Genomic DNA, 11,944 nt, shown 5'->3' with positions numbered 1-11,944 from the left:
CTCTGAACAAACTTTGGAGCTACAGAACCCAGAAAATGACACAGAGAAGGTAAACTCCCACTGAGGACAGCCTGGCAGGCCAGCAGTAAGTGGCCAGCACAATTCTCTGGGAGCCCAATGCAAGCCCGAGGTTTTGGCCCCAGAGAGGGCCTGACTAGCTGGCTGGAAGGACTTCAGATAACCAGCAGATGTGGCAGTTTCCAGAATTATCAACCCATAGATGCCAAGGACAAAGTGCAATGTGGACGTTGGGATGCAGTAGTTTGGGAGTGCAGTCTGGCCTTTATCCACTCAAGGGAGAAGATGCTGAGGTGCTGCAGCCATGCAGCCTAAGCCATGTGGCAGCTTCAGCTCCTGGCCTGCAGATTGTAGGGGAACCAAGTGACCAGCCTGAGGGGTAATCGCTCTTGCTTTAACCTGCTTAGATCTGGATTGTGGTCTAGGGTGGAGGTCCTGTGGGGTATGACCAGCTTGCTAGAGCATATGTAAGCTTCAGAGAGGACACAGAACTAATACCTTCAGCAGCTGAGAAAACCCCAGCATTTGGGATAAAGCCCCCTGCCTGGTAGCAGAGTCCTACTGTGGCAAAAAGCCCAAAGTCAAGTATTTGAGTGGCAACATGAGCAAATGAGGGAAGCAAAGCAAACAGAGGAATCCAACATTAGAATCCCATTTTGAGAACAAAAAAGGATCAAAGCACAGAAAAGGAGGAAGACAGCAAAGTCAGAACTCCTGCACCAAAAGTTTCCAAGAAAAATATGAGCTGTTTAGAGGCCATAGAAGAGCTTAAAAAGGATTTTGAAAATCAAATAAGAGAAGTGGAGGGAAAATTGGGAAGTGAAATGAGAATGATGCAAGAAAATTTGAAATGAGAGTCAACAACTTGACTGAAGAAAATATCACCTTAAAAAATAGACTAACTCAAATGACAAAAGAGGCTCAAAAAGACAGTGAGGAGAAGAATGCCTTAAAAAGTCAAATTTTCCAGATGGAAAAAGAATCTCAAAAGCTCACTGAAGAGAATTATTTCTTCCAAATTAGAATGGATCAAAGGGAAGGTACTGACTTTATGAGAAATCAAGACACTATTAAACTGATCCAAAAAAATGAAAAAATAGAAGGCAATGTGGAACATCTCATGGGAAAAACCACTGACCTGGAAAATAGATCCAGGATAGATAATTTAAAATTTATTGGACTACCTGAAAGCCATGATCAAAAAAAGAACCTAGAAATCATCCTTCAAGAAATTCTCAAGGAAAATTGCCCTGATGTTTTTAGAACCAGAAGGTAAAATAGAGGTTGAAAGAATCCATCGATCACCTCTTGGAAAAGATTCCAAAAAGAAAACTCCTAGGAATATTATAGCCAGTTTCTGGAGTTTCCAGATCAAGGAGAAAATATTATAAGCAGCCAGGTGTAATATAATGCCAAGGAAAGGCAACTTCCCAAGGTTCAGAATACCAGCATAGGTGCTCTCCATTTTATTCAGTGACCAACCAAGAACAGAGAAGATCAAAACATGACATCATTCCAAATACAGCATTTACTAAATGTGATTAAATAATCTCCAAGGACTACCCCACCCCAGGACCTTCCAATCATTCAATCAATTACAAAGTCTCTGTTCTAAATACTTCTCCACCCCTAGGCTATACCTTAATTAAGTCCACCACAAAGCCCCTCTTCTCAAATGGAGATTAGTTTCCAAACATAAGGTCAAAAGTTCCCCACCCCTGGATCACAATTGAATCTACCCCAGAGTTACATCAAGTTTAAACACAGCACTTAATACCCAAATGGAGGTCTTTTCTTCATCTTGACAAGAGGCAAATTCTCAGCAATCTTAGTTCCTGGGGAGACAAGGCTTAGCAAGGCCATAAGATACATTGCCAATCCCTTCATGAATTTATCCTCTGTCTGCAGAACAGTCCTAGAACCCCTGAACACATTAGCAAAGCCCTTTCCCAGGATTTCTGTAAACATACAACAAGAAAATCCTTCTTCAGGGCTTCTGAACCAACAGAAAGGCTCCCAGACCCCTGCAACAACAGCACTGTCCTTCACCAGTGGACAGTATTCACTCTGTCTGCAGGACAGTCTCCAGACCCCTGCAACAACAGCACTGTCCTTCACCAGTGGACAGTATTCATTCTGTCTGCAGGACAGTCTCCAGAGCCCTGCAACAACAGCACTGTCCTTCACCAGTAGACAGTATTCACTCTCCGTCTGCAGGACAGTCTCAGGGCTTCTTAGCGAACAGCCAGGTTCCAGGACTTCTTCAACAACAGGACTGTCTTTCACCAGTGGACAAATCTGGCAAAACAACATCAAAACAGACAAAGTACCAGCAAAACAGCCATGTCTCTTCAGTCCTTGGCAGCTCAGGAGGCAGGTCTCAAAAGTCCAGGGCAATTCAAAGCGGCCACCAGCAATTCTCTTAGTCTCTCTCTCTCTCTCCACGAGGTGCTGCTTCCAAAAAGATTTTCCGCCTCTCTCTTGTCTCTCCAAATCTACGTCACCAGCTCCTCCCAGTTCAGGACTTTCTTTTCACATCAAAAAGTCCATCCCACAGGTGGGATTAACAAGCTCTGGGTTTTAACACAATCAATTTGAAAACCAAGCCAATACAGGGGAATCTTTAATTGCCATTACTATCACACCAGGAAGAAACAATTTGAATATTGTGGAAACACAATCAGTATAACCCAGGACCTGGCAGCTTCTACACTGAGGGACCGAAGGGCCTGGAAAATAATACTGAGAAGGTCAAAGGAGCTGGGATTAAAACCAAGAATCACCTACCCATCATTACTGAGTATCATGTTTCAGGGGAAAATATGGTCATTCAGTGGAATAGAGGACTTTCAGGCTTTTATTTTTTTTTGGCCTTTTGGAGGGCAATTGGGGTTGAGTAACTTGCCCAAGGTTACACAGCTAGTTTTTTTTGGGAGGTGGGTGTTAAGTGTCTGAGGCCGGAACCGAACTCTGGTCCTCCAACTCCAGGGCCAGAGCTCTTACTCACTTAACCACCTAGCCGCCCCCACTTCCAAGCATTCTTGATGAAAAAAACCAGAGTTGAATAGAAAATCTGACATTCAGGTACAAGAAGAAAGAGAAGCATGACAAGGTAAACAGGGAAAAGAAATCAAAAGGAACTTATCAAAGTTGAACTATTTACATCCCTTCATAGAAAAACAATAATTTTAACCTATGAACCTTCAGTATGAGAATAGTTGAAGGCATATATATACATATACACACACTGTAATGGAAATGCAAATTTAAAGATCTTCCCTGCCCCTAGGCCCTTTGATAGGTTTAAGAGACTCTGAGAACCTTCCTTGATTTGAAAATATACTCTGCCTCCTAATAGGCTGAATGTGGTCACATGGAGCCTGTGGCAGGAGGCTTGGTTTTCAGGAATGCCCACACCTTGATGCTGTGTGATTGAGCAGTGGGTCAAGAGAGTGGTTACATTCTCTGACCCAGGAGAAGGCTATATAATCCCGGATGTGAGGCTTTGCTTTGGGGCTCACTTTGAGAAGTGTTCTGTGATTTGATCAGATGAGACTGGGAAGCCGTTGTTGAGACCCCCTGGCTTTGCAAAACCCAGATGTTGATTTGGTATGGATGTAATGGTCAGACAGTTTGGCAACCTGTCTACTTGATCTGTTTCTCTGTCTTGATAATTCTGTCTGTATACTCTGAAATTCGGGGTGCTGACCTTTTCCCCCTGAACTAGGTAAATGATATATATTTGACTGATTAAAGTAATCTTGTTAACCCATTTTGAGTTGCTTTCCTCTAGCAAAGCAAATCTAAGAAACTGTGTTGGCAGCCACCCTGGGGACGCTGGGGTGCTTGCTGCTACATACACACACACACACATAGATTTATATGTCTATATAAGAAAGTATATAGCCATATGAATACATATGTGAATGTGTGCATATATGTGTACAGATATACATAGATAGAGGACACAGGACCAATTTAATAGGAAGGGGTGATACTTATAAAAAATGAATTAACAGGTGAGAGAAGAATAGAATGAGAGGAGATGGGGAGAGACAGAATGGGGTATAGTATCTCATATAGAAGAGGGAAGGGAAAATGGTTACAATGGAGGGTCAGAACAGGAAGGCAAAAAGGAATGGGTCAACCATATTCTCATTGAATTTGGCTTAGGGAGGGAATGACAGACACACTAAGTAGGTTATCTCAGCCTACTGGAGAGTAGGGGGGAAGGGGATGAGAGGGGGGATGATAGAAGGGAGGGTACGCTGGTTGGGGGAGGGAAGTTAGAAGAACCCACTTTTGAAAAGGGACAGGATCAAAGTAGAGAATAGAACAAGTGGGACTTGGGATAGGAGGGTGGGAAATATAGTCAGTCTTTTACAATATATCCAATATGAAAATTTTTTGCATAGCTACACAGGTACAACCTACATTGAATTGCTTATCTTCCCAGTAAGGGTGAGTGACAAGGGAGGAAGGGAATGAATCTGATATTTAAAGTTTTAAAATCAAATGTTTAATAAAATATATGTATATACTATTATTAATATTATATTACATGTAACTGGGAAATAAGATATAAGACACTGGGTCATAGAGATCCACCGTGCCCTACTGGAAAGTCAGAGGGGGTATGGGAGAAGACATGGGAGAGAGCAGATTGAAGGAGAGGATGTCCAGTGGGATCTCTATTTTGGGGTGGTGGGTACGGGAAAATGGGGAGAAAATTTGTAGCTCAAAATCTTGCAGAAATGAATAATGCAAAGTAGAAGTGAATAAAGCATTTGAATAAAGAGTAAAAGAAATATACATTGAAAAATTACAAAATTATATCAATCCAAGGAAAAATCTGAAATGCATGGTCTGTGAAGATAGTTCAAAGTCAGATTCTAATAGTTATTCACAAAACCAAAAATCAGATTTTTTCAAGTTTTATGGGTTGTTCTTTTGTCAGTCCTGAATTTTGGCTGGAATTAGAAACAAGGGTGATCAACTAAGTTTTTTTTTTCTCTCAGGATTCCCAGCTGGGAGTGGAAATAATGTAGTTAGTATTGCCAAAAATCCTATGAAGAAGCTGGTTCTGAAGATGTTTCCAGAAAAATTCATCAGATGATTAAAAGACAGAGGTTAAAAGGGAGAGGTAGAAACAGAGTGCTGGAAAGCTTGTCTAAGCAAAACCCTTGTTCTGGCATTTTCAGGTTCACTTGAATTTTGGGTTCAAGCTGGGCAGTATTCCATGTTATATAAGAAGAAATAATTTTTTGGATTCAATCAAGAAAAAAAAATTGAAAGAGAAAAATCCAACACCTTTTTTTAAAAATATGGAGGAAAAAACATCTTTTTGTCTCCTGACAAACATGCCTGTTATTTCTATTTTATGTAAGGCACAAGATTTGGGAATTTGTCTAGATTTTTGTGCTCCTGTTTCTATAATGGGTCTCTCACCTATCAATTAATCAAGTCATGAAATCATTGTATGTAGAAAAGTGTAAGATTTAGTTTTCTCTTTTCCTAGGCCCTCATAAAAATGCATCTGTCTTCTTGGCTCATCAGCACCTGCTTGTCACGTGCTATTTTAACAAATGCTGAAGAGTGAGTAAGACATTCTGGAAACAAAAGAGAGGCAAATAACAAAGAAATAGTTTTTGGAAACCACTTTATCATAAATCCTGTATTTTATATGTTTTTAAATACCCTGTGGGGTGAGAGCAATATATGTATGCATACACACATACATACAAATGTATGGTAAATTGTGTACATGTATGTGTGTGCATGCTTTTAATTGCTCTTTGTGTGGTACTCATTTTTGTTTCTTTAGACATTATTGTGTTCCCTGTAGTACAGCCCTACAATAACACCAGTGGAGAGATTAACTGTATTTCTACATATTTATAAATATTCTCAATACTAGAGACAGTGTAGTGAATAAAGAGACAACCTCAGAACTGGGAAGAAAGACATGGCTTACTTTAAGTCTTTCCTCTAATAGATATAGACTCCGTAAACTTGAGCACATCAGTTAACTGGTGCTGACCTACATTGATAGAGTAAGTTTCCTCACACAGTAGTTCACTATGCCAATGAAATCCCAAGTCCATTCCTTATATTCCCATTCTCAATACTCAAATACATCAATAATCTCATCGATTTGAATGTATCTGGTGAAAGGAGGCACTTCCAAATTACATGAGCAACAAGATGGCAAACTAAGCATTTTAGCTTATTGCCATGACCTATCCAACCTATTTACAACAGAAATTATGCACCAAAGATGAAAACAACATCCCTTGTTTTCCATGATCTATAATCCTCAGAATCCAAAAGGTTTTAAAAATTTCAGGAAATGGACTCACTAACCCTGAGTTCAATCAGCACCCATTCCCAACCTTCCATATTACCTACAGCAATTTACATTAACAGACAAAAGAAAACAATGTAGTCTTATAATGAAAACCACCTCCTACATCCCAAGATAAGCTGATCAGGTTTTCCAACACTGTGGAGTTCACAGTTCCAGGTTTCAGAAGTTTGAGTTTGCTCAGGCCTCAAGAGCCAGCTTAGCTACAGCCCTTTAGGATCAAAAACCTATTGGGGTTGCAACCTGGAAGCACCAATGCTGCAAAACTCTGAACTTCTGGGTCCTGGGAATATGGGCTCTGGACCAATGGTGTCAGGACAGGGAACTAAGGAACACAGGGAATGGGACTGGTCAAAAGGAGAAGTTACTATGTATGTGGGGTTGAGGGATATGCAGCACTCCATCTTATGGAAAGGTCACAAGATGCAGTATAGCCAGCTCTGAAAGTCAGTTCAGGCAGAGATCTAAACTGGTTAATAGTGAATTGGCTGGTATGGGAAGAGGCTGAATTGCATTGACATCTAACCCCCAGAGAGTGATAAGGAAATTAAAGAGAGGGAAAAGAGACTAAAAATCCCAAAGATTTAAGGAAGACAAAATCTCAAAGACCTTAAACATAAACAAATTAGCAGGAGTAACAGTACCAACAGAAGGGAATATAACCTCCAGCTATAGTAACAGAGCTCAGGAATCTATTAATAAATATTGCAAAATAAAGGAAAATAATCTAACACTTTATGAGACGAAGAACTCCATGAAATTTGAGAATATGGAACTACAGCTTGCTCTTCCTGAGTGGTTTAAAAGAGAAATGAAAATAATAAGAGTAGAATTTATGTCTGAAACAGCAAAAATAAGGATCAGGCTAGAAAAAATTGAATCTGCAATAGCAAGCTTTACTAACAAAACAAAAAGAAAAGATAGATTGGAAAGTAAAAGATAACATAAGGAAAGAAGTAAAAAAATAATATTTAAAGAAAATATGTTTACTATGCAAGAAAGATATACAGATATCAAAGACAGGAATGAATAGACAACCTAAGGACAGGACAAAAAATATATCCACACCATAATGAAAGAAAAAATAAAAGAGTTGCCTAGAATTTTTAAACGGAAAATAAAATTCCTATAGAAAAAATAATTAACAGATCACTTGCAGATTTCAATGTATCCTCCAACCATGCATATTAAAATCCTTCTAAGCCTGCCCATCTATTTATCTACATTTTCCCCAAAATTTATCACAGTTCATCCCAACATGCTGAGAATATTCCTTAAACAAGGGAATGTTCATAACAGTGAACATAGAATGAAGCATCTAAGCTATCTACCTATCACCTCTTACCTTTGCCATATGACTACCCTATATTTTCTTTTCCATTTCTATTTTTCCCTGATGAAGTCTTTTTTTATTGAGTTCCTCATTGACTAAATGTTGATGCCTAATCTCACATACAAAATGCCACTTTAAATTGCTTTCATTCATGTTCATTTCTTCATAAACTGTTGTGTTCCAAGTATCAGTCATGGAACATTAGTATCAGCAAAAAGATGGGCCTTTGCTTCCAAGACAAACTTGATGTTATTAAAGGAACTCTGCAATTTCCTGCAGGGAAACCTGCCAAATTACCTTCTCCTATTTAATTATTTTATACATTTGTGCTGTTTCTTCCAGGTGTACACACTGATAGAACAGATACCCATCTAACCAACTGTCAAAGTATGGACAGTAGGCATTTCTGAGACACTTAGGTTTTTCTGTCTAAATAGTCATGCCCAAGTCTTTGAGAAGTTATTTGTATCTTCCAGAAAGGTCTGTATTCATAAGGGCTATAATGCCCCCAGCCCAATGTCAATCACACATACAAACTTATAGAAGAACTGTCTTTTCTCTATTTGTGTTTTATATGTGTATATAAATATATAATATATATGCACATATATAAATGCCCACACATGTATACATATCTATTTGTGTGTATGTGTTTGTGTAATCTAAATGAAATCAAAGGGAAGAAGGAAGTCACATCTCAGTGGAAAGGTGACTCAGGTATTCACTGGAGTAGCAGAGAGCAGAATTTTCAAAATTATTTTTATCATATGTCAAAGGCAAAGAAAAATATTATTCTACGGGACACTTGGACACCTCATATGATAGTTCTCCTTCTAAAAGTCATGAAAAAACCTTCATGAAAATAAATGCTGCCCATAAACCATATTATTAGTTAAGACTTAAGAGTTATTCTATTGAAACCATAAAACCCTCTACATTACATCGGTATATATTTGATCTTAAGTGAATTCAGTGTAAAGGTGGTGACTTTTCACCTGACCTCATTCCATCTTTCTGACTTTTCACAGACTCTTCACTCTAAGGTCCAGCCATACTGTATTTTCCCTATTTCTTATCCATAACATTCCACTCCCTTTCTATATGGCTTTGTGTAGACTGTCCTCTGTGTCTGGTATGTACTCCTTTTACATTTCAGCCTCTTGGAATACGTCTTCCCTTTGACCTTAAACTCAAGTATTACATTATGCATGGCCTTTCTTGGTAATGCACCCTGCTCCCCTCCCCTGAGTAGCTGATAGAAACTTTCCCTTGCATTTGCTTTTTGTTTCTCTGTGTATACACATCCTTATATATGCATTTTACATGCATCTATGTTTATGTTGCCCCACTGAGGGTAGGGTCTATTTTTGTCTTGGTATACTCAAAGCCTCATGCAGTGCCAATATCAAAGTAGGTGCTTAGTAAATACTTCCTTGAGTAATTGCAAATAAGTGAGAATGGTGAGAAATATACTGAAAAAAAAAACATGGGTGAAGAAGAAGGAATCTTAGAGGCCAAAGACTTGTAGACTACACAGAAAAGTAATGCTTCTTCATCCTGAATGTTTTCTGGAGAAAATAATTTATGGGTGAAGGATATGAGAAACATTGAATGGCATCCAAAATATGAAATGTTACATTTTAACAAACATGAAAAGACTTGCTGCTTTAATGTGTGAGTCATTCCTAAATTAGTTGTCTATGTTTAACTGACTTGTTAGAGCAAAGACCAGAATTTGTGAAAAGTTAGAAGAAAAAAATAATAAAAACTATGGAATGTAAATGGTGGATCTTAATCTTAGCCTATTAAACCAAGTAATTGACAATTGTGGGGGGGAGTGAGTAACGGATAGGATAAATGACATCAATGTTCATTGTAATATTTTGTGTTTGTTATTTGAAATTGGGTATTCTTGTTTTGCCCAGGCTCGGAGGGCATCCAACATTCAGTGGCCCTGTTCCCATAATAATTGGTATGGAATCTTTGACCTACTTCCTTTCTGACATGGGCCACTTCTCCCATCCTTAGACAACCTCCTAGTGTCCCACTCCTCAATACTTAGACTTAGTGTGGACACCTGATCAACTTAATCCACTGCATCTCAGATCTTTTGAGCTCAAAGGATCTGCCAGCCTCAGGCCCCTCAGTAGCAGGAAGGAAAGGTCTGTGCCACTATGCCCCCCTATAGATATTGTTTTGCAGTCATGGATGCTACATTATCCAGACTTGGACTTGAGAGACAAATGGGGGCATATTGATGTCAGAACTGATGCTAAAAACTAATCTGTTTTACGTTTATTGCAGTTCAGAACTCCAGAATATAAGAAATCATTCAGCCTCCACTTCCATGGCAGCAGAGATTATAGGTGTATGACACCATGCCTGGAAATTATAAGAAATTTATTTAGATGTTTAAGAGATTAAAAACCAATTACCATACTAAGGTGACTAAGCATACCTAAACAAGTACCTTAGCAAACATATGATTCACTTACCAAGTCCTTCAGACTGGTACAAAATAGAGAGCTATTTAAGTGGAAAATCAGGGTACTTTGTTCAGCTCTTGAACTGTTGTCCAATATGCACTTTATGGAAGAGAACATTGGTCCTTGGATTTGTCATGTCTGAAACTGGAGTCAGGGAGTGAGATCTTCTTGGAGATTAGAGGGTAAGTCTTTTCCTCTACTGTGAACAAGCCTCTATGGATTCATAGGTCGGTAACAATTGTTAGATCATGGAAGAATATACAAAGTAAAAGTCCGTTGTATATCAGTAGTATAGTTCCTTGTGTAGAACTGTGGCAAGAGAAATATCTTTTCTGCTAAGAGAGGGACTGGAGTATACCCCTTACTCAATTCTGAGATGGGGCTTACAATAGAGAAATATTTTGATGCAAGAGAGAAATATTCTGATATATAGCAAACAATGTATGATTGTGAGTGAGTTGAAAATGAGTTCTTGAAAAAGAGGTGATTTATTGATAGGTATTTTTTTTAAACTTTGTTGTGAGTTATATATTGCATTCCTTTCATTAGTAACATTTCATTTTTGCATGTATAAACTGTGTTTCTATAAGAGACTCTTGTAGGTGGTGTTATGTAGTAAGTTTCCCACATCTACTGAGTTGGGGAAAATGCAGAAAAGAAATTTAAACAAGTTGTTTTTATCATGTGAGAGCCCCTCGTAAAAGTAATATACTTTATTACCAACAAATAAGAAATACCATAGGTCTTATAGTCTACATCCTGTAGTCAATTTTAATAACAATGTTGTAGTCTTCTGTGGAAATTCATGATGCAATATGATCAATTCCATTTTGTGATTATTTTTAGTGTTCACTCCATCCAACAACTTCCAACTCTCTCATTGAAGGAAGTAGTCATAATATGGAGATACAATTTTTGTATTAAAAAAAAAAACTTTTTCTTGAATAATTCCCAAGACATCCACCTTCTCCTGTTCTTCTAAGTTTGGAGCATCTTGCCAACATTGTCATAAAAGTTTTATGCATTTAAGTACAATAATACATAATGGCAAATATTGTGCCATCAAATTTAGGTCATTTAGACCCTGTTTTTCAAATAAGTAATGAACATTAATAATTAGTACTATCCTAGATTTTATGGAAATTTGATTGCTTAATGGTGAAAAATCTCTACTTTAATTGGAGATGAAGTACTATAATATATTCAAATACAAATAAAGGACTCCCCTGGCACTCCTTCTAATCCCAAGCTTCTGCACTGGGATTTTAAGGAGAATAACAATGATAAGAAAAGCAAATTTAAAATAAAGGAGTAGATGATGCTTCCTACATAATATTTACATACACAAATGGATCTGAAATCCCAAATCTTTGAGAGTTCCCTCCAATGTTCTGACTATGTGATCATATCTTCCTTTCATATGATACTTGGATGAAGTCTTTATTCTTGTATGTCTTTGGAATATTTCATTGGTTATGTATTGAGACTACTTATACACACCATGTGGTCTCTCCATTATGCTCAATTGTAATTCTTTGGAGACTATGGTTTAAGTGTTTCACTGACAGAAAACTGGTAAAATGTTCATTAAAGAGATTTGCCTTCATTGGAAGCTCAGGTCATTAAAAAGATTTTGCAGTTCACTGAAATCAATTCTGCCCCCTATCCTCTTCCTATTCATTGATACTGTCTGTTCTCTCATCCTCTCTCTCTCTCTCTCTCTCTCTCTCTCTCTCTCTCTCT

The 11,944-nt window shown here is 38.1% G+C and overlaps 1 pseudogene; it reads left to right on the top strand.

Moving 5' to 3' along the window:
* The first annotated feature begins 239 nt into the window (after nt 1–239).
* LOC138174195 (nudC domain-containing protein 2 pseudogene) overlaps nt 240–11,944 on the top strand; it is a 20,370-nt pseudogene continuing 8,665 nt past the window's right edge.

The sequence above is a fragment of the Petaurus breviceps genome, unplaced genomic scaffold, assembly GCF_028583685.1.
Source record: "Petaurus breviceps papuanus isolate PSGF00001 unplaced genomic scaffold, PetGlider_PUasm1.0 688, whole genome shotgun sequence".
In the NCBI taxonomy this organism is placed as follows: Eukaryota; Metazoa; Chordata; class Mammalia; order Diprotodontia; family Petauridae; genus Petaurus; species Petaurus breviceps.
This window is presented reverse-complemented; position numbering and strand designations above follow the sequence as displayed.